This window comes from Cupressus sempervirens, chromosome 4 (assembly GCF_028749045.1).
Source record: "Cupressus sempervirens isolate cs-2001-9-10 chromosome 4, ASM2874904v1, whole genome shotgun sequence".
Taxonomy (NCBI): domain Eukaryota; kingdom Viridiplantae; phylum Streptophyta; class Pinopsida; order Cupressales; family Cupressaceae; genus Cupressus; species Cupressus sempervirens.
The window spans coordinates 728,842,793-728,865,088 of record NC_143121.1 but is presented as its reverse complement, the minus strand read 5'-3'; the positions used below and the strand labels follow the sequence as shown (position 1 = coordinate 728,865,088).

Sequence of the window (22,296 nt, the reverse complement as noted above, 5' to 3'; positions counted from 1 at the left end):
CTTCTTTTGCTCACTGCTCTTTCTTATCTGCAATGTCTTTCATGGAAACCATAACATAATGTTGAATGCTTTTGTTGATCATGGTTAGGAACAAATCAATAGAAGGTCTAGACCTTCTTCTCATCGAGATGACACATAAAACCTCTCAAACCCTAATCACCTAGCTTTGAATTGATGCATTGTTCATATGATTCTCTGCATTAGGTTAGCTCATTTGAAGGAATGATGAGAAGATAGATAATCCTATGGGAAATATAGATCTAGACTTGAAACATTGATACTTGATTTGAATCCAAAACCCTGAAGCAAAAAGATATGAACTGAAACTTGGGCAACAACTGACTCTGGATGGGTATTTAAGCATGATAATGGTTGAAAGAAATCCAACAATCTTTGGTTCTGCACAAAAGGTGACAACTTAAAAACAAAACAAACAAACAAAAAAAAAAACTAAACTAGGAAAACAACAACAAACTACCTAAGAAAGCAAGCAACTAAGCTAAAGCAAACTGCATGTTACCTACCTATCTAACTACTATGCAGGGGTTATCTACTTTCAATTTTGCATTTGATACAACTTCAAATCCTTCTCATTATAGGAACATAGTAGGGTTTCTCCAGTGGGATATTCCAATTTGAAAGAATTATTCTGATTCACTTAAATGATCTAAAATGGCCCTTTCCACAAAGACTAAAACTTCGAGTGCATACCTCTTGGCTCATGTCTCTTATCCCATAGCAACCCCAAATCACCTTCCATAAATTTTCTATGCCTTGTTCTTCTATTAAACAGCCTTTTGATTCTTCCCTAGTGTTCAGTGATTTTATCAACCATCTCTTCTCTTTCCTCTTGCAATTTGCTAAGTTATAGGATCATCTTCTCTAATCCATCTTTTAAATCATAGTCTTTAGTTTACATGTAGAAAGCTCTAAGGGTAGTGGCAAATTAGCTTCCACTCCATAGACTAACTGAAAAGGTGAAATACCAATAGCCCTTTTAGGTGTGGTCCTATCAACCCATAAAGCATCATGAATCTTCTTATGCCCATTTTTTTGATTATTTGAGACCAATTTCTTTAAAATATTAGTCAGATTCTTATTACCAAACTCACCATGCCCATTTCCTTAATAAAAATAGTCATAGGAATGTCCAACTTGAATACCATTATCATAGCAAAATCCAATAATTTATAAAGAGGAAAAATTAGATGTATTATTCATTATCAATTTTATAGGAACCCTAAACATAATAAATATATGCTCTTTAAGGAATTCACATACTACTTCTGATGAATTCTTCTTCATTGGCTTTACTTCAACCCATTTACTAAAATAATTTGTGGCAATTAGTATGTAAGAGTGTCCTTGACTAGAAGGAGGATTAAGTGGACCTATAAAATATAAACCCCATTCATTGAAAGGAGCTTCAACTACCATTGGCCTAAGAGGTATAATAGGAAGCTGAGGTTTACCAGAAAACATCTTGCATTTCTCACAAGTAACCACCCACTTATATGCATCTTTATACATGTAAGGGCTCTCACCATTGCATATACATTTTTTTCCATCTATGAGTATATCAATTCTTGATTCTTCAATGGTATACTCATGAAAGCAATTTGAGCTTGTATTCTTTCTTTATCCTCTTTCATCAATATAGTTGACATAGTATGTTCTAAGGAATAACAGTAAATAATGGATTCTTTAGTGTAGTTAGGATGGACAAGAACATGGGCTTTGGCTATGGAACTCTTGATATCTTCAAAAGTCTTTTCCCAACATCAGTCCATTTTAAAGTTGTATTTTCTTTTATCATACCAACTATACGTTTAATTATTTTAGAGAAGTCAAGCATAAATCTCCTCAAGAAATTTACTTGACCAAAGAAGGACTTTACTCTAGTTTTACTCAATGAAAGACTTAATTTTTGAATGACTTTAACTCTGCCTAGATAAATCATCACTCCTTCTTGGGATACAATATGAGCGAGCGGCTTGCCTTCTGTCACACAAAATACTAATTCAACACCCACCCCCCCAAAAGTTATATTGGTCAAATATATTCGAACACTTTGGGTCCTCTAATTCTAGAACAAGTGGATTCTTCAATTTCTGATCCACTTTACCTTGTGTCTTGTTAAGACATTCAACGGTAGCTTCCAAAATATGCTGAAAACTTTTAATCCTCGCATTCATAGTATTTTCTAGATTCTCAATTCTTTCTATCAATGCTAGAATAACATTTTTCTTTTTAATGGGTTTCCTATAATTCTCTTTCTCTACGCAATCTTGCATTTACCTAAGATTTCATACATCTTAGCATTTAGGGCCCTATAATATATATTCGAGAGTTTAATAGCATTGAATGACTAGTTCTCCATACAAAATGTGTTCAAGGAAATTGCCTCCACTATCTACAAAACACCCAAGGAAGGTTCAACACTAAGATCCTTAAGCTCATCTTCCAAAAGCTTCAAATTAACCTCATTTGTGTCCACCATATTAGTTATAGGAATGTTCTTTCTGTTGGAATTCTTTCTTTGACTTTCAACAAGTTTATTGATCCCCTTTTTGGGTTGAGGCATTCAGTGAACTGTGCACATCATGATTCACATTATCCACAAATTTTTCAAGATGGAGAGTCTCTTTATCAAAATCCTCATCATCCTCCTCTTGATTAATCACTTTTTCCTCCTTTGCCATGTCATTCTGACGAAGGCCTTGGTTGTCATGAGAATGGGATGAAATAGGGGAAGGACAATTATTGAGAGGCTTGTATATTTTGTCCATCGAACCACCAAAATACTCACTATCCCCATCATCCACCATCTTCAATATCTTTCCATCCTCCTCACTTCACCTTCTAACTCTATTTTTGTATCCTTTTAACCGATATTTTTCTTCTTCCTCTTACTCATTTCACTCTTAATATCACCCAACTCTTCCATAATTCCTTTTCCCTTACCTTTATTGCTAGAAGGAAATTTCTAGCTTTTATCCTTGTTAAACACCAAGGACCTCGCAAGGTTTTATTTCACATTTTTCCACTATGTAATCATAAATTAAAACCATTAAACCTTGGCGCAAAATGGGTTTATGTGGATTCTCTCTATGAGCCTTGATACTATGAGTGAGAGAGAAGAGCTGACAGAAAGGAAAGAAAACTCATTTCTTAAACCTAAATTATTTAAAAGGGTGAAATAGTAGTTGTGGGTGTTAGCCCTTATTCTAGTAAAGTGCAAAATCTAATATTTGTATCATAAAATGCTCAAACTTTGTTGATAGGGTGGGATTTCTACTTGTTTCCATGTCCATTAAAGTTTCCTAAGTATAAAACCCTAGGTGAAACTCTTGAAAACCTTTACCACGTTATAATTTTGAGTTACTTTTTGAAATCAATTAATGAAGGGTCGATTGTCATGTTTAAGGCCCCTTTGTTTTCCCAGCAGTCAAAACTTTTTAATGTTTCTAGTCTCACTGTGGTCATAAAAATCCCTAAGTCCTTTTTCACAGGTGCAATCATTTTTCATTCAAATATGAGTATAGTATGATGTCGGGTTTCAGGCTGAGGGATTTTTCAGTATTCATTGCTCTTGCTTCTTCCCCATTTTTTTTGCGCAAAAAATGCTTGAGTCAAGTTTGTGTGAGAAATATCGTTTGGGTTATGCATCAACTTTCCTACAAAATTCATAGGATCCATCCCCAATTCAAAAGTAAATTTTGTAGACACCTAAATCTATTTACATCACTAGGTAATCTTATTTAGTAGTCTCCTAAGACATTACTAATTAAATATTTATTATTTAATTAATTAATCATCATCCCCTAGTTTATTTATTTATTTAATTGACTATAGTCCAATTGATAAAATCAAATGATAACCCAAAATCAATCTATCAATTAAATCCATATTCCTCTATTAAATTAAAAAAATCCTCAAACCTATTTAATTTAATCCCACGTCCCCCATATTATTAAATAAATTATCCAAACCCCTAAAAATATCCCTAAACCCAACCTTTACCCCTAATCCAACTCATCCACCCATACTAACCTTACTTGGCCACCTAACTAACCCATCCCATCAAAGCTAAGCCACTTGCCCCCTAATCCCCTTTCTAAACTAAGTTTAATCCCCCTCCTAAACATGTGCACAACTTTAAGCAAGGGTTGAGACTTGCTAACCCAAGCTAAAGTCAAAAAGTCTCCCTTATCCTCTTCCATCCCTATCCAAGAGCATTTATGGCTCTTACATACCATTAATACCTCTTGCATGCCATTAAATACCTCTTACATCCCTCTTACACACTCATCCTCCCTCATTACTCCCTCTGACCAACCATTATCCCATCCCCTCATATTGATCCTCCTTGTGACAAGTGTCACTTCCCTATTGGCTCTAAACAAGCACAATCCATGTGCTTCCCTTTGAAAGCATCATAGCCCTTCCTCACCATTCTTCCATCCTTGCATCTTGACCCTCCATTTCACTACCCCTTAGACTATAAATAAAGCCCTTCCCTCTCACAATCTATCAATCCACTTTTATGAAAACTTATAATGCTCCACTGACTACTACATCATAGCCATTTTACACCATCATAATGCTGAAATACATACACACCTCCATTGTTGAAACTCTCACCCATCTACACACTTGGTAAAAACCCCCACCCATTGGAAGCTTGAGTACATCATCAGCATACATCCCCTATCCATCAGGGACATATCTACGTCATAATAGGTTACACCCAAGGAGCTTACCATTCTTGGTTTGCCTTCCTTTTGGTGGTAACCTCGTCTTATTATAAGTTTTTACTTATTTACTTTTTTGAATGCTTTTACTAGTTAGTATTCAATATTACACTACTAGATTAGGTGATACATTTTGGCACACCCAGTGGGAGTCCGCCTTCGGGTCACTATAATCACCCTTTTGTTTATTCATGTTTGAACTAACCAAACTATAATTTTGTGTCTTTTATGCATGTAGGTGTTCTTCTAACATTTTTTGAAGGCGCCAAAGTCCCTTGCCAAGAATTATGCTCCTGGTCATAAAATCAAATTCTAGTTTCACCAACATTTTAGAACCCCTGGTTCGCAATCCCGTAAACACAAAATTGTAAACCCGTATTTGTGAGATCGTGATCCTCAACCCACGACAACACAACTTGGTGAAGGAGAAATCACCCTTTTCCCCAAACCCCACCACTACGTGCCATTAAAAACATACGGGTTGTCATTCCCACTGACCCTATTCCCATGGGAACGCTAATTTTTACCAGCAGGATCACTATAAAAACCTACAGGAATGTTTCACTTATTTATTCAATCATTGTACCCCACTTTTTTCCCTCCACTATCGAACCCACAGATAAATTTGTCAGTGGGAAAGTGTCCCCATAAACCCATGCGATCATCGTTTTGCAAGATTGCCCTGATACTTTCTTCTCACGACCCATTTTTTCGTAGTTTCACCAATTTTTTTCACTGCAATCCCGATACCTTTTAGTTTCGATCCTGCATTGTGGGATCGCAGTTTAAACCTATGAGTTTGCTGGATTGACCAAGCAGTGGCAAACCTATAATATTTTTTTGTTGCAAGTATTTGTGGGAGCAAAATACTAACATGTTTTTGCAAGTTTCTTATAATGATTGCTTGAAAACCCATGTTTAAAATCTTAAAAATGAACCATTCTTGCTTTTTCATGGAATGCGTGTCTAAATATTATAATGTTTTTCATTGGAATGTTTGGATAGTTTAATTAAGAAAATCCACTCTTGAATGGCAAGTATTAAAAACTAAACCAGTGCGATGGACACTTCATTTAAAATGCAAATGAACATTATGTGAAAACGCTTCCATTTTGGGGCTTAAAATCAATCCATCAAATCTTGAATGCTCTAAAGTAAAAATGTTATGCTTCCCTTCTTTTCAAAGCTTTCACGCACGATTTACCTTTTGTTGACTCCATTTACTAGTCTTTGCTAGTCACGTAGATAAATTTGACAATGTGCTTAATCAGTTCTAGTTTTTTCTATCTACTGAAGTGATTTTGTATCTTCAGAAAAAGAGGAATGATGAAGTCTTCCAAAATATCAAGAGGGAACTTACTAGGTTTATGCTTAAACTCACCTTCTTCAATATCATGTCACAAGTATCTATGGTTGTAGAGTTCCTCAAGGACCACTTCATGATCTAGATTAATGAGGGAATAATGATTGTATATAAGGATGGTATACAACTAGTCCATTTTTTTGACATTTATTCAAACATGCTAAATTAGGAAGAATGTGAAGCTTTAAGATAGCTCACTAAAGAGAGTCATTGATATCTAGAAAGTGAATGGGGCCATCCAACTGAAGTGGGACAAGGTAGGCCCAAGTTGGGAGACTACCACTTACCCTCCTCAAGGTGTAGATCCTCTTATCGGTGCTTTTGAGAAAAATAAAGAAAAAACTAGCAACATTAATTTTGGTGCATTGGACTAGTCCTTCACGTGAAACAATATCATTATGTTAATTCTTTGTTATCAGCAAGATTTTTTTTGTATATGATAAGCATTGTAACTTGTCACTATCTATTTTTTTATTCACTCATGAGATTACATGGCTTGGTTTCAAATTTAATATTCTTACATGATTGATAGTAATCATTATTTTGATGTTGTTCTTCAAGTTTTTTATGCTATGTATGTAGTTTATCCTTTATCTTATTATTAAAGAAATTAGATCAAAAGTAAGAATGAGTATAACTTTATCAATTTTTGTGAAATTTTTGAAATGAAAACATGTACTTTTCATTCAGTTGACAACTATATAGCTCGACCAATTTGAGGTCGTCCCTAAAATTGGTAACAAAGTACTTCAAATAAGTATTTAGAGTAGACAGTGTATGATTTAGATATCTAATTATTTAAATAAAATGTCCTCAATAATATATGATAGTTAAAAATACATATTAATAATTTTCATTATTTCTAGGATAAATATTAAAAATAAGTAAAAGGATAATATATATGTTCTACAATTTTTTGAAGTAGATAAAATTTAATTTAATTTTAACACAACTTAGTGATTAATTGGAGGAAGTTTACAAGCATGTGTCAGGGAAGTGTTGTGGAATTAAACTCTAATAAGTAAGCCCAAATTTAAGGAAAATACCAAAAATAAAAACTAAGAAAACACATTACACAAAATTTAACTTATGCACAATGTCATTATAGAGAAAAAAAAACAAGACATGTTACATAATTGTATGCATGAGGTGGATAGTGTTCTCAACTATATTAATTTTATTAAAAATAGTAAACCTAAAAATAATTCTAACTATAATCCTAATGTTAAAATCTAAGTGTTGATCATAATTATAAACACTAACCTTGACACTAAAATTTACTATTATGTGTCACTAATTAGAACCATAATGCATACCATGATCTAAATACAAAACCCTAAATTTTAACTCCAATCTCAAACACCCAAACAATAATTGTAGTGAGAATATTAAATAAATTAGGGTTATGATTTTTTATTGCGCTTACAATCAAAGGTGAAATTTATGTGAGCATAAGGATTAATATTTTTCATTAAAGTTTATGGTGAGAATTTGTATTATAGTTCAATTGTAGTTAGGTTTATGATTAATATTTTTTTCAAAAAATAATATATTTAACGTTAACCTAAGTCTAAGTCTCTCCAACCCAAAATCCCATTTGCTAAACCCTAATCCTAATCCCACCCTAAATTATGATCCTAAATCATAATTTCTAATCACTATTATGAAACACTAATCCTAGCCTTTATTATTGAATCATAATCCTAAATGTTGAACTTTGACCCAAATTCTATCATAATTCAATCTCTACTCATAGCTATAATACTAACCATGATGTAATATCATATCCTATTTCCATAAATAACTAAATAAATCTTAAATTATAAGCCTTAGTTGTAATCCTAGTTCTAAATGCTACACCCTAAATAATAAACTCCAATCCTAATCCCAATTACCACATCATAATCTGAAAAACTAAACCCTAAATCTAAATCCAAACTATAATCCTAAATGATAAACCTTAAATCATTATCCAATCCTTATGTTAAACCCTAATCCTAATTGCTAATCATCAAGTCTAAATATACAACCCTAATTCTAAATCCTAGCTCCAACTATTATACCTAACCTTAATATAAATCCCAATCTTAACTATGATGCATACCCATACCATAACGCTCAACTTAATAATAACCATAAATGTAAAAGACTAACCTTGAATCCTAAATCTTAAGATAAACCCTAAGCCTAAATGGTTAACCCTAATAACTTGTTATGAATGTTAAACCATGATCCTAATCCTAAATGTCAAACCCTAATGCTCACCCTAACCCTTAAATCCTTACTTTAACCCTTGTCCCAATAAAAAACTAACCCTAACAAAAGTCCTAATAATGTAATTCTAGGTATTAAAATTAAATTTTAATTTATAAAGCCTTCAATAGATTTAAATTAATTAATTAATATAAGATTTAGTATTATAAAAATGAGGTTTGAAGACTTAGAAAATAATTTTGAGAAAAATATTATTTTAAATGAAATGTTAATCAATTACAAATGTATTAAAATAAAAATAATATTTTACTCAAAGAGATTATTATAATTAAAAATAATAGTTATGTCTTTCATTTTGTTATGAATTTCCTTGTGGAGGAACCTATTCAATTTCTTATAAGTTTCAAAAAAAACTATGACATTTTTCAACATTTCAAATCTTCTTCTCCTTTTTTCTTTTGAACCCATGAAATTATTGGCATACACATTAATAATGACTTACTTCAACATTTGCAAATGTGTGGATGTAAATATTTGTGTGCGCGCTTTATATAGCTATAAAATATGAATCCCTAGGTCTTTAGAAATCTTTCTATTCAAATCATTCATAATATTTAAAACAATTGGTTTCAAAACTTGAATATTTACTATTTATTCAAGGTTTTCCATTGTCTTGTTTGTAGGTGGCAATAGTTGCATTGCAAACCTTTTGTTTGTTCTAAAAAAGTGTGCCCAAGCACTCTACACACCAACTTTCAAGTAAAAGGAAAGGTTTGAGATTCTTTTACTCTATTTTAAACCAAAAATAATAACTAACAATAAATATAAAAATAATTAAATTTACTTTTAAATATAGTTAGATATAATCATAAATGAAATCTAGAAGTACATATCATGAAACAATGATGATATAAAGCAGATATTTGAAGGAAGAATGATATTGATATATTTAGAGAAAAGCGTATGAAAGAAGAGAACGATGTTTTATAATCTGAAATATTTTTGGTCATGAATAAACATATATTTGATATTTGGAACATAAGAGGTAGTGGTCTCGAAGAGGTAATATCAAGAGTTATAGAGATGTAGATATAGCTAGTGGAAACAAATAAAGAATAATCATGACATAAAAGTATGTGATGAGATTATAATTATAATAATAAATAAGAATAGAAGGTATTATAGATTGATATTAGTAAATTAGAAAGAAGTGAAAATTAAAAATGTTATTTGACATCTGCTCAAACAAGATTGGAAGTAGGTGTAACATCTAGTCTTTGAAAAGTTTACAAAAATTTACCAATGTCATAATAGTGTATATTGTTTTTAAATTGATTATTTGGTATAATTATAATATTATTCGATTAGACATGCATAGTGAAGTTAAGATATGTGCTCCTCTCAGAAAGATTGGGATTAGGAGTAGCTCATGGTGTCAGCAAGATGATATGAAAATTGTGAGAGAGACAAAAATGAGACTAGCGTAAATCATTAATACATAAAATTTGATAATGCAACCATAGAATTTGACTTTGTTTCTGGGAAGCTTAATTTTTCCCTTAGTGTATGATGTTAAAAATTGACTCCTATATTAGAGTGTGAATTGAAGGGGAAAATCAGTCGACATTGTTGATATGTACACATCTTTCTGGCGTTCTTGCAAGACTGGGTCTCTGGATATAACTATGGGGAGAAGCAGAACTAGTTATGATTAAAGCCTCCTGATCCGACGTCGAAGGATTGTGAGGCTTGAGTATTGCCATTGCCGCGAGCTCTTCCACGTTGTGTACCATGTGCTCAAGCCTCGCTACGATCTCCACCACCAATGACGCAAACGTAGCCAATGGAAGTGCTTCTCCAAATTCAACGCCGTGTCTCAGCATTAACCTGTTCTCGTCACTACTTTCTCCATGCCATGATCTTCTTCTCGTCGCCCACCTTACCTCCTCCTCTCTATTTTCATTCTCAAGTACGATTTTCTGACTCGGCGTTCTTCTTGTTGAATGCAGTAAGAGCTTTGGTTGAGAATTCAAGGAAACTTGAAGATCCTCCAGTGCATGTTGAACTTCTTCCAATATTGGCTCGAAGTCGTATATTCTCATTTGTTCAATGCAGCTTGACAGCTCTGCCAGTAATTTGGCTGCTTTGTGGGCGTCGTTGGTGCATGGCTTCTTCAATGGTGAACGAAGGGAATGAGGGGCCTGAAACGTATGCAAAACAAAAATTCATCAGCTATAGTGCATGCATTGAAGATAATTTGTAAATTTAAGGTAATGATACCAAATGAGGAAATGCATAAGAATATACCTCGATTTCAGATCGAAGGCATCCGTGCAAGGCCACAATAGGATAAGCCAGATAACGAAGATTCACTCCAATTTTCACATACTGCTACCATGGATGCCGACATCGAAATAGACCGTGCCTTGGCTCCCACCTAGCAAATGCTTCCTGCAATTAACGTGTACAATCACTGCTTTCAGACGATCCATTTAACATTCTTTAATGTCAAAAGTTGTCATGGCTACCACTTAATTAGTTTCTTCTAATAACTATATATTTTTACGGTTTACCAAAGAATCGTCGGTAGCCTTTGAGTCCAGCACAGACTTGTATCCTCTGTGTATAATATCTTCTGACTCATCTTCCACCTTCTCATCAGTACGGTATCCGCTGAAATATTCATCCACGCATCCTAACATCAAATATATCATGCCCATTACATTAGTCGGATATTTTAACAAGTTAATCTACCGAACTTATAACAAGCCACACCAATCAAAGCGTACTAGTAGTTCATCTGTAACAGCACATTGCGAAAAACACAAATTTTACGCTGAAGAAAACGTTACGTTTTAATCACAATCAAAACAAGGATTTTTAACCTCAATTGTTTTCGTTCGATTTTCTTACCCTGCAGAGATTTCCCCAAGCCTTGTAACTTCCTGACAGTGGAATTGTGAAGATCCTCACCAGCCCAGGCGGGGAAGATGAGCAGACTTACAACCAAACACACTCCACATCCGATGAGTATGGTGGCGAAGCGTTCGTATGCCATGCGTGCTATATTCTCCACTCGATATCCAGAGACCGTTATCATGCTGAATGTGAGTAGGAATATAAGCACTGCATAGTCAAATTTATTCTTGAGGGAACGAAAGAAACGGGCATACGTGGTAGCCGCTCCTGCAAAATGAGTGTAGTGGAGTACTAATTGAGATTTGGTGAATGCAACAAGGTGATTCCAAGAGAGCACAAAAACTCACCCACGATGAAGAGGGAAGATCCCACTACAAACGCCTTTCCTCGCACTACCTTCTCTGATACATGGCAAACGAGGAAGGAAAGAAATGCAGCCACCATGGTTCCAATTCTTCTGTTGAGGCCTTTCTTCATGGTAGCCCGTGCTCAAGCAGCAACAACAGCCATTCTAATTGTTAGTCGATTAGGGTGAAAAAGATGGTTGCGTGGGAAACAATCGAACAAGGGGTAAATTAAATTAAACTAACTCATACCCACAGAGAATTCGAGAATGACAACGACAGTCATGACTGCCCAAATTGCATGGTTACCAAATCCCACCCTGCGAAATAATCGATCCCACAGAAATAACATCGAAACCGATGACAATGCCAACCCAACTTTTATAGCATGCGTAATCCTTCTGGGATCCTCTCTTCCAACATCCGTTATGTTTCTACACCACCCCATCAAAACATTGCTTATATTTAACCAAATTTTTCTCAGAAATCCCTTGTTTCAAGACTCCTTGTAGCTAATTTCTTCATGAAACGTACTGATGTTAGTTCTGCATTCGCCGCTGCCAAGAGACGCCATGGTACACAAAATCTATTCAATCAAATTTCAGATACAAGAGCTTAAATTTCAAGTAGAGGAGATCCAGCCAACTTGATTTATAATGTAATTTAATCTTTGTCTGAACAGCTACACAAGTGCTCAGAAACTCCAAAGAAGAACACCCTGGCAAAAACCTTACAAAATTAAATCTATAAATAATATACGCAACCAATAGCTAGATCATAGATTTTGATTGTTTTTGTACTACTTCGAGATATAGTATTTGAATTTTTTTATTAAGATTTTATAAAAATATAAATACATAATTAAAATAAATTTTCAGTTTAAATCTTAAAAGAATTACTTTAGTCTAAATTAATCTAAATAATAGTTGAATATATTCTTAACAATCCAAGATAATATAGTCCAACTTCACGCGATTAATTTTAAGGCATTATATGATTTATTATGCCTAAGAAGGCAATCATCCCTTTACCATCAAATATTATTATGTGGCTAAAGGAGTTTCATATTTGATGTCACATTTATTATGTATAATACTAGCAGTCCAAAATGGGTGACTAGCCCAGTGAGAACAACCATAGTGAAGGAAACACTATCACCTGACAGATAGCTCACTGACCCAAATCATAAAAAACAAATTAGCTGCCTATTATCATAAAAAATAAGTACCTACAAGAATTTTTCAATCTACTATCAAAACCATTATAGTCTATAGTGTCATACAAGTTACCAACAAGAAAACTAATTAGGCTACCAACATTAAAGTTCATATAAAAGGTTTCCATATTGGCCACACAAGATCAAAGTTTAACCATCCTAACAATATTTAAAAATTAACACAAAATGAGGCCAAGTAGTCGTTCTTTCTTCTCATCAGGGGGTTGGTTTCCCTTGCTGCACATTCAACATGTCATTTAATTGGAACCTATAGAGTCTTTAGGTGCTTTCCTCATCTTCCTCCACCTTACCTCCCATCTTCCCTGACTGAAGAAGCTAAAGAATGATTACTACAAAATGCATAAACTTTACAAAAAAAATCCACCAAAGTGGTGAACCTCATATTCAAATAAATTAGTAGGTTCTTTTGCTTTTTCATCTTGGTCCACAATGTCTTCAATTTAGCTTCAACCTATTTGAAAGTACTTTGATCGAAATTGGTGGGTGGGTTGGGGTCTTGAACAAGGGGGTGCATGGGACAAGTAAAAGGGGTCAAGGGTTGGACAGGGGGTTTCTTAGGGGGAGGGGAAATAAGGGGGTCCTCCTTAGGCCTCTTGAGAGGGGAAGTAGATGTCATGGATGAGTTATCATTTGTGCCTAGGTTATCATCCTTTCTCATGAGATTTTCCATGCCCATACTAAGTGTAGCCAAAACATGGGTGTTTATATCTGAGAAGGCTTTTGGAGTATCTTGGAGTATACCATGTTGTTCCTTAATATAGAAGTTCCTCTTAGATTTTTGCTCCTACTTAGCATCATGGGTTCCTTTTTTTCCAATCCCCTTAGACACAAAATCCCAGTCTATCTCTTCTAGGCTATCTTTTATTTCATCTTGCTTTTCTTCCACTTGTCCACATTTCTCTGATGTAATACAAGAACTTTCAATTATGTTATTTTAGACATTTCAGGGTGTGCATGTAGGTGAGGTTAGGATGGAATAAATTAACTAGGGGTGGGAGACATTCCCATAGAGATGTCTCAAATCTTAATAAGAAAAAAAGAGTGAAAAATAATGAGAGCTTGAAAGAACTAGATTCTAACTCTAAGTCTAAAGTAAGTGAGGAGAAAGAGAAACATGCAAGGGAAAAACAAAAAAGCTAGAAGGTTCTAGTACATCGATAATGAGGAGGACAAAAATGTTACTAAATCCCCCCTAAAGATGCAGGAAGTTTCTCAGGATAAAGATATATCTCATGTTTTGGCTAGTTTCAGTTTGGACAAGCTAGATCTCACAGCTTTTTATATGGGTGGCTAGGTTGGACAACCTATGAGATCCAGATTGTCCAAACTGAAACTAGTTGAAACATGAGATATACCTTTATAATGACTAAACTTCCTCAATCATCAGGGGGACTTAGTAGCATTTTCCTTCTCATCATCATTGATGCACTGGAACCTCCTAGTTTTCTAGTGTTTCCGCGCATTTTTCCCTTTCTCCTCACTTTCTCTAGACTTGGAGTTAGAGGGTGAAAGTACAAAGTTGTGTCACCTTTCAGGCTGATTTATCAGAATGACAAAATTTGAGTTATTTTAATAGTGTTTCTAAAAATCTATAACTTTTCTAACATTCTTCGAATTACAATCAAGATATTATGCAATTTCTAATTATAAAATTAAATCTAACAAAATGAATTAATGATTGACATTCAATTATATCTGTATAAATTTTTGACACTTTTTCAATTAAGATTAGATGTAAACCCTAATATTAATAATAATTATATTTTTTTAAAAAATAGGTCTATTTTATTTATTAGAGTTTGATCCTTAGTAAGGAGAATACCACACAAAAACTTAACTTTTATACAATACCACTATTAAATTGAACACCACCAAAACTTAACCATCATATATTATTATTATATACTACTATTGAATATGATAGATCTTAACAAGGGGTGCAAGCGCCAAAGTTCTTGCCTCTAGTGTGGTGGGTTTTGGGGTAAGTGTTGAGTCAAATTGTACATTAAAAATTTTGAACATTTAGTAATGGTGACATATTCATAAATTGTAAAGTTTCTTAAAGTAATGTATGTGCTCAAGTGTTCATCTAAAGAGTCATAGACAAAGATTATAGAACTATGTTGCATCTGTAGCTTGAAAATAAATATTGAACATAAACAAATGATGTGCACAAGAAATTTAGGAAATATTTCATATTGTTTCTCCTTTGAATGGTTTTCTAGATCCTGCAAATGTTCTATTAAAATAGGTGTTAAGTAATTTTAAATTAATAACAGATTATATTCTAAAAATGAATGAGTAGCTCAAGTTAGAAACTTGTTTTTTATGTACTTTATATAATGTATAAAATTGATATTATCTATATTATTGTTAATGTATCTTGAAAATGAGTGTACACCTTAGGCATTGTCAATGTGTATTGTGCTTTTGAATGAAGCAATGACAAGTATGTATGTTGCTATTAAAAAAGTAGTTAGTCTCATGAATTTACTATTTCCCAAGTCATATTTTGAAGATGTATGGATAATTCTAATGATCCTATTTTATCAATGACATGATCCAGCTTTAAACTTGAAACTATATTTTCCTTGAAGTCTTTAAAGGATTTTCTAACAGTTCATGTTGTGCATGTCCTACAAAAATTTTAGTTCTTGATATAGTGTTTCTTGCAAGAATTACTTAAAAGTTCATATTTCCCTCTCAATAAAATCATTGGGCACATATCCTACAAGTTCTACAAGATTAAATCTAACATAATATGATCTCATCCATTTACAAGATTTATTAGATTAATTTACTTTTTAAATACTATTGGTTAACAATTTTCTATCCTATTAGATTTTAAAATCCTAACTCTTTGATACCGAATGCTTGGAGAGATAAAAACATTTTTACCAACAAATGGGTTAGTATATGTATTCTATGATTACCCTCTGAATGATTAGGTGTAATTCCCTATGATTTGAAATGATATGCAATGAATTTTTTTTTATGAGATCAGAGGTTTTGACATTATAAGCTCATAACTTGAGAGTGGTAAAAGATAACCAAATTGCTTGTAGGCACGAACAATTTAGGCAAAATAGATTTGAATAACCTATCACTCTCAATGGAATGACTGTAGTAGATTATCTTAATATTTCTAACTCTTACTTCTATTCTAAATGTAGATTAACCATCAAAATGTAGAAGAGGAATGAAGAGATATGCATACGAGGGAAAATGGAATTTCTCTCACTACCAGCCTTGAATGAAATGGAATCCAACCAATAACTAATAGATTCATACACATTTATCTTTCATTTCCCAATGAAACCATCTAATGTGAGATGAAATTAATAAGAGGAGTAACAAGACCATATATAAAGAAAGTAAATGGAATCACCTTCACTATAGTTACCAAAATGAAATAGAATCCATATGTTAACCACAGAGCCACATATGATTTTATTTCAACTCTTAATGCAGAACTAACCTATGCATGGGCAATAAAACATGACAAGAAAATAGGGTAAATGAAATTATACACCAATTCACCATCAAGTTTTTCAACCTTTATATCGTCAAATGAGGTTACATTTATAGTTTTTCGTTATCCTTCAGTTTAGCAGAGCAATAGTCGCAAAATTGAAAAGGAAATAAAATGTGAAATTATCTAGTCATATGAATATGTGGCATCTTCTCCATCAATGATTCTAAATCCATGGTGTTTATCAAAACAGGAAATGACTATTCGATTTCATGCAATCTCAGAAAAACTTGTAGAAAACTGTTAATTCTTCATAGTCTACTATTTTGCGCTAAACCTGTGTATTTCATATTCCAATGGTCATTGCATTTTTGAACACTAACCATCGATCTTAAATTAACGATCATGATTAAGACATTATAAATTTTCTTTAAAACTTCCTCCATGAGTCCCTCTGTGTACACGTATCTTTCAATCATTCTGTCACTATGATTATTTTCCTTGTAACTTTTTATAGCAACATAACAATGAGCGTTGATCTCTCTTTTGATCTGATGGCAAAAATAAAAGATATTAATTCTCTATTTTCTTTATGATGCGGGTCCACTTTCTAACTAGGTACACCATGGTGAATAGTTGGAACTATTTTATTACTTGGAGGATCTAACATTGACCTAGTTTTGCTTCGTGAAATGTAATGGCCCATAGGACACATGTCTTTCTGTCGCTTTTTTGTAATGATTAAAGCATGTTCATCTTTTCATAATGATATAGTGACGAGTGTAGATGTTCTTTTGATCTGACAATGAATAAGATGCATCATTGAATAGTCATATTTCCATCATTAAAACTTCATCCATTGATCTGGTCTTTATGGATGATCTGAATTTAATCTTCTAAACCATTTGACTTGTCAACTGGCCAATAGTGTGCATTCTTTCATTCAATTGAATTTTCTCCGCAATGGAGCTTATTATGATCGCATATGAACCGTTCATGTACTAAATTGACGATGCATATTTTCTTATCTTCATATTTTTACTCTAGGAGGGTTTTGAATCTTTTCTTCTGCATGAACTACTTCTTCTGCTCATTGATCTTTCTTATTTGCAATGTCTTTCATGGAAACGATAACATATTGTTGAATCTTTTTGTTTATCATGGTTGGAACAAATCAATAGAAGGTCTAGACCTTCTTCTCATCGAGATGACACATAAAACCTCTCAAACCCTAATCACCTAGCTTTGAATTGATGCATTGTTCATATGATTCTCTACATTAGGTTAGCTCATTTGAAGGAATGATGAGAAGATAGATAATCCTATGAGAAATATAGACCTAGACTTTAAACATTGATACTTGATTTGACTCCAAAACCCTGAAGCAAAAAGATATGAACTGAAACTTGGGCAACATCTGACTCTAGATGGGTATTTAAGCATGATAATGGTTGAAAGAAATCCACCAATCTTTGGTTCTGCACGAAAGGTGACAACTTAAAAAAAAAACAAAAACAAAACAAAAAAAACTAAACTAGGAAAACAAAAACAAACTACCTAAGAAATCAAACAACTAAGCTAAAGAAAACTGCATGTTACCTACCTATCTAACTACTATGCAGGGGTTATCTACTTTCAATTTTGCATTTGATACAACTTCAAATCCTTCTCATTATAGGAACATAGGAGGGTTTCTCCAGTGGGATATTCCAATTTGAAAGAATTATTCTGATTCACTTAAATGATCTAAAATGGCCCTTTCCACAAAGACTAAAACTTCGAGTGCATACCTCTTGGCTCATGTCTCTTATCCCATAGCAACCCCAAATCACCTTCCATAAATTTTCTAGGCCTTGTTCTTCTATCAAACAGCCTTTTGATTCTTCCCTAGTGTTCAGTGATTTTATCAACCATCTCTTCTCTTTCCTCTTGCAATTTGCTAAGTTAAAAGATCATCTTCTCTAATCCATCTTTTAAACCATCCTCTTTAATCATAGTCTTTATTTTACATCTAGAAAGCTCTAAGGCTAGTGGCAAATTAGCTTCCACTCCATAGACTAACTGAAAAGGTGAAATACCAATAGCCCTTTTAGGTGTGGTCGTATCAACCTATAAAGCATCATGAATCTTCTTATGGCCATTTTTTTGATTATTTGAGACCAATTTCTTTAAAATATTAATTAGATTCTTATTACCAAACTCACCATGCCCATTTCCTTAATAAAAATAGTCAAAGGAATGTCCAACTTGAATACCATTATCATAGCAAAATCCAATAATTTATAAAGAGGAAAAATTAGATGTATTATCCATTATCAATTTTATAGGAACCCTAAACCTAATAAATATATGCTCTTTAAGGAATTCACATACTACTTCTGATGAATTCTTCTTCATTGGCTTTACTTCAACCCATTTACTAAAATAATTTGTGGCAATTAGTATGTAAGAGTGTCCTTGACTAGAAGGAGGATTAAGTGGACCTATAAAATATAAACCCCATTCATTGAAAGGAGCTTCAACTACCATTGGCATAAGAGGTAGAATAGCAAGCTGAGGTTTACCAACAAACATCTTGCATTTCTCACAAGTAACCACCCACTTATATGCATCTTTATACATGTAAGGCCAATAATAACCTCACCTCAAAATTTTAAATGTAGTAATAGTAGAATAAAAGTCTCATCCACATGCTTCATTATGAAAAGATGTCAACAATTTTACCTATTTCTCTTTATCCACACATCTCAAAAATGTTCCATCAATTGCTTTTGTGTACAAGACATCATCATGAATCACATACTTCAAGATTTTTGTTTTTAGAACCCTTCTTTTCTTAGTAATCAATCCATCAAGGAATTCACCATATATCATAAAATAAGTAATGTTTGAGAACCAAGGATCCTAAAGGCTTACCATTAGAACTTTTGGAGTATCTTCTTCTTTGCATTGTTGATCCTCTACCAAGGCTTTACAAAGTGTATTACTTCCTACAAGTTTTGTTGGCTTAATTTCTATATCATATTCTTGGACTTTTTCTATCCATACTCCTCTATTATTACAACCAACCTCTTGTTCCATCAGAATACTTTTTGTTGTAGGATCTGGCACATATATTATTGAATGATAATGTAGCAGATAAAACCTAAAAAATTGAAGGGCTCTCACCATTGCATATACATGTTTTTCCATCTATGAGTATATGTATTCTATGATTACCAACAAGACATGTTACATAATTGTATACATGAGGTGGATAGTGTTCTCAATTATTTTAATTTTATTAAATATAGTAAACCTAAAAATAATTCTAACTATAATCCTAATGGTAAAATCTAAGTGTTGATCATAATTATAAGCACTAACCTTGACACTAAAATTTACTTTTATGTGTCCCTAATTAGAACCATAATGCATACTATGATCTAAATACAAAACCCTAAATTTTAACTCCAATCTCAAACACCCAAACAATAATTGTAGTGAGAATATTAAATAAATTGAGGTTATGATTTTTTATTACACTTACAATCAAAGGCAAAATTTATGTAAGCATAAGGATTAATATTTTTCATTAAAGTTTATGGTGAGAATTTGTATTATAGTTCAATTGTAGTTAGGTTTATGATTAATATTTTTTTCAAAAAATAATATATTTAACCTTAACCTAAGTCTAAGTCTCTCCAACCCCAAATCCCATTTGCTAAACCCTAATCCTAATCCCACCCTAAATTATGATCCTAAATCATAATTTCTAATCACTATTATGAAACACTAATCCTAGCCCATATTATTGAATCATAATCCTAAATGTTGAACTTTAACCCAAATTCTATCATAATTCAAACTCTACTCATAGCTATAATACTAACCATGATGTAATATCATATCCTATTTCCATAAATAACTAAATAAATCTTAAATTATAAGCCTTAATTGTAATCCTAGCTCTAAATGCTACACCCTAAATAATAAACTCCAATCCTAATCCCAATTACCACATCATAATCCGAAAAACTAAACCCTAAATCTAAATCCAAACTATAATCCTAAATGATAAACCTCAAATCATTATCCAATCCTTATGTTAAACCCTAATCCTAATTGCTAATCATCAAGTCTAAATATACAACCCTAATTCTAAATCCTAGCTCTAACTATTAAACCTAACCTTAATATAAATCCCAACCTTAACTATGATGCATATCCATACCATAACGCTCAACGTAATAATAACCATAAATGTTAAACCCTCACACAAAATGTAAAAGACTAACCTTGAATCCTAAATCTTAAGATAAACCCTAAGCCTAAATGGTTAACCCTAATAACATGTTATGAATGTTAAACCATGATCATAATCCTAAATGTCAAACCCTAATGCTCACCCTAACCCTTAAATCCTTACTTTAACCCTTGTCCCAATAAAAAACTAACCCTAATAAAAGTCCTAATAATGTAATTCTAGGTATTAAAATTAAATTTTAATTTATAAAGCCTTCAATAGATTTAAATTAATTAATTAATATAAGATTTAGTATTATAAAAATGAGGTTTGAAGACTTAGAAAATAATTTTGAGAAAAATATTATTTTACATGAAACGTTAATAAATTACAAATGTATTAAAATAAAAATAATATTTTACTCAAAGAGATTATTACAATTAAAAATAATAATTATGTCTTTAATTTTGTTATGAATTTCCTTGTGGAGGAACCTATTCAATTTCTTATAAGTTTTAAAAAAAACTATGACATTTTTCAACATTTCAAATCTTCTTCTGCTTTTTTCTTTTGAACCCATGAAATCATTGGCATACACATTAATAATGACTTACTTCAACATTTGCAAATGTGTGGATGTAAATATTTGTGTGCGCGCTTTATATAGCTATAAAATATGAATCCCTAGGTCTTTAGAAATCTTTCTATTCAAATCATTCATAATATTTAAAACAATTGGTTTCAAAACTTGAATATTTACTAATTATTCAAGGTTTTCCATTGTCTTGTTTGTAGGTGGCAATAGTTGCAGTGCAAACCTTTTGTTTGTTCTAAAAAAGTGTGCCCAAGCAGTCTACACACCAACTTTCGAGTAAAAGGAAAGGTTTGAGATTCTTTTACTCTATTTTAAACACAAAATAATAACTAATAATAAATATAAAAATAATTAAATTTACTTTTAAATATAGTTAGATATAATCATAAATGAAATCTAGAAGTACATATCATGAAACAATGATGATATAAAGCAGATATTTGAAGGAAGAATGATATAGATATATTTAGAGAAAAGCGTATGAAAGAAGAGAACAATGTTTTATAATCTGAAATATTTTTGGTCATGAATAAACATATGTTTGATATTTGGAACATAAGAGGTAGTGGTCTCGAAGAGGTAATATCAAGAGTTATAGAGATGTAGATATAGCTAGTGGAAACAAATAAAGAATAATCATCACATAAAAGTATGTGCTGAGATTATAATTATAATAATAAATAAGAATAGAAGGTATTATAGATTGATATTAGTAAATTAGAAAGAAGTGAAAATTAAAAATGTTATCTGACATCTGCTCAAACAAGATTGGAAGTAGGTGTAACAACTAGTCTTTGAAAAGTTTACAAAAATTTACCAATGTCATAATAGTGTATATTTTTTTTAAATTGATTATTTGGTATAATTATAATATTATTCGATTAGACATGCATAGTGAAGTTAAGATATGTGCTCCTCTCAGAAAGATTGGGATTAGGAGTTTCTCATGGTGTCAGCAAGATGATATGACAATTGTGAGAGAGACAAAAATGAGACTAGCGTAAATCATTAATACATAAAATTTGATAATGCAACCATAGAATTTGACTTTGTTTCTGGCAAGCTTAATTTTTCCCTTAGTGTATGATTTTAAAAATTGACTCCTGTATTAGAGTGTGAATTGAAGGGGAAAATCAGTCGACATTGTTGATATGTACACATCTTTCTGGCGTT

General features: G+C 32.4%; 1 pseudogene; it reads right to left on the bottom strand.

Annotated features, from left to right (window-relative positions):
* Nucleotides 1–9,947: 9,947 nt before the first annotated feature.
* On the bottom strand, nt 9,948–12,042 carry LOC149563403 (aluminum-activated malate transporter 14-like; annotated as a pseudogene).
* Nucleotides 12,043–22,296: the final 10,254 nt, after the last annotated feature.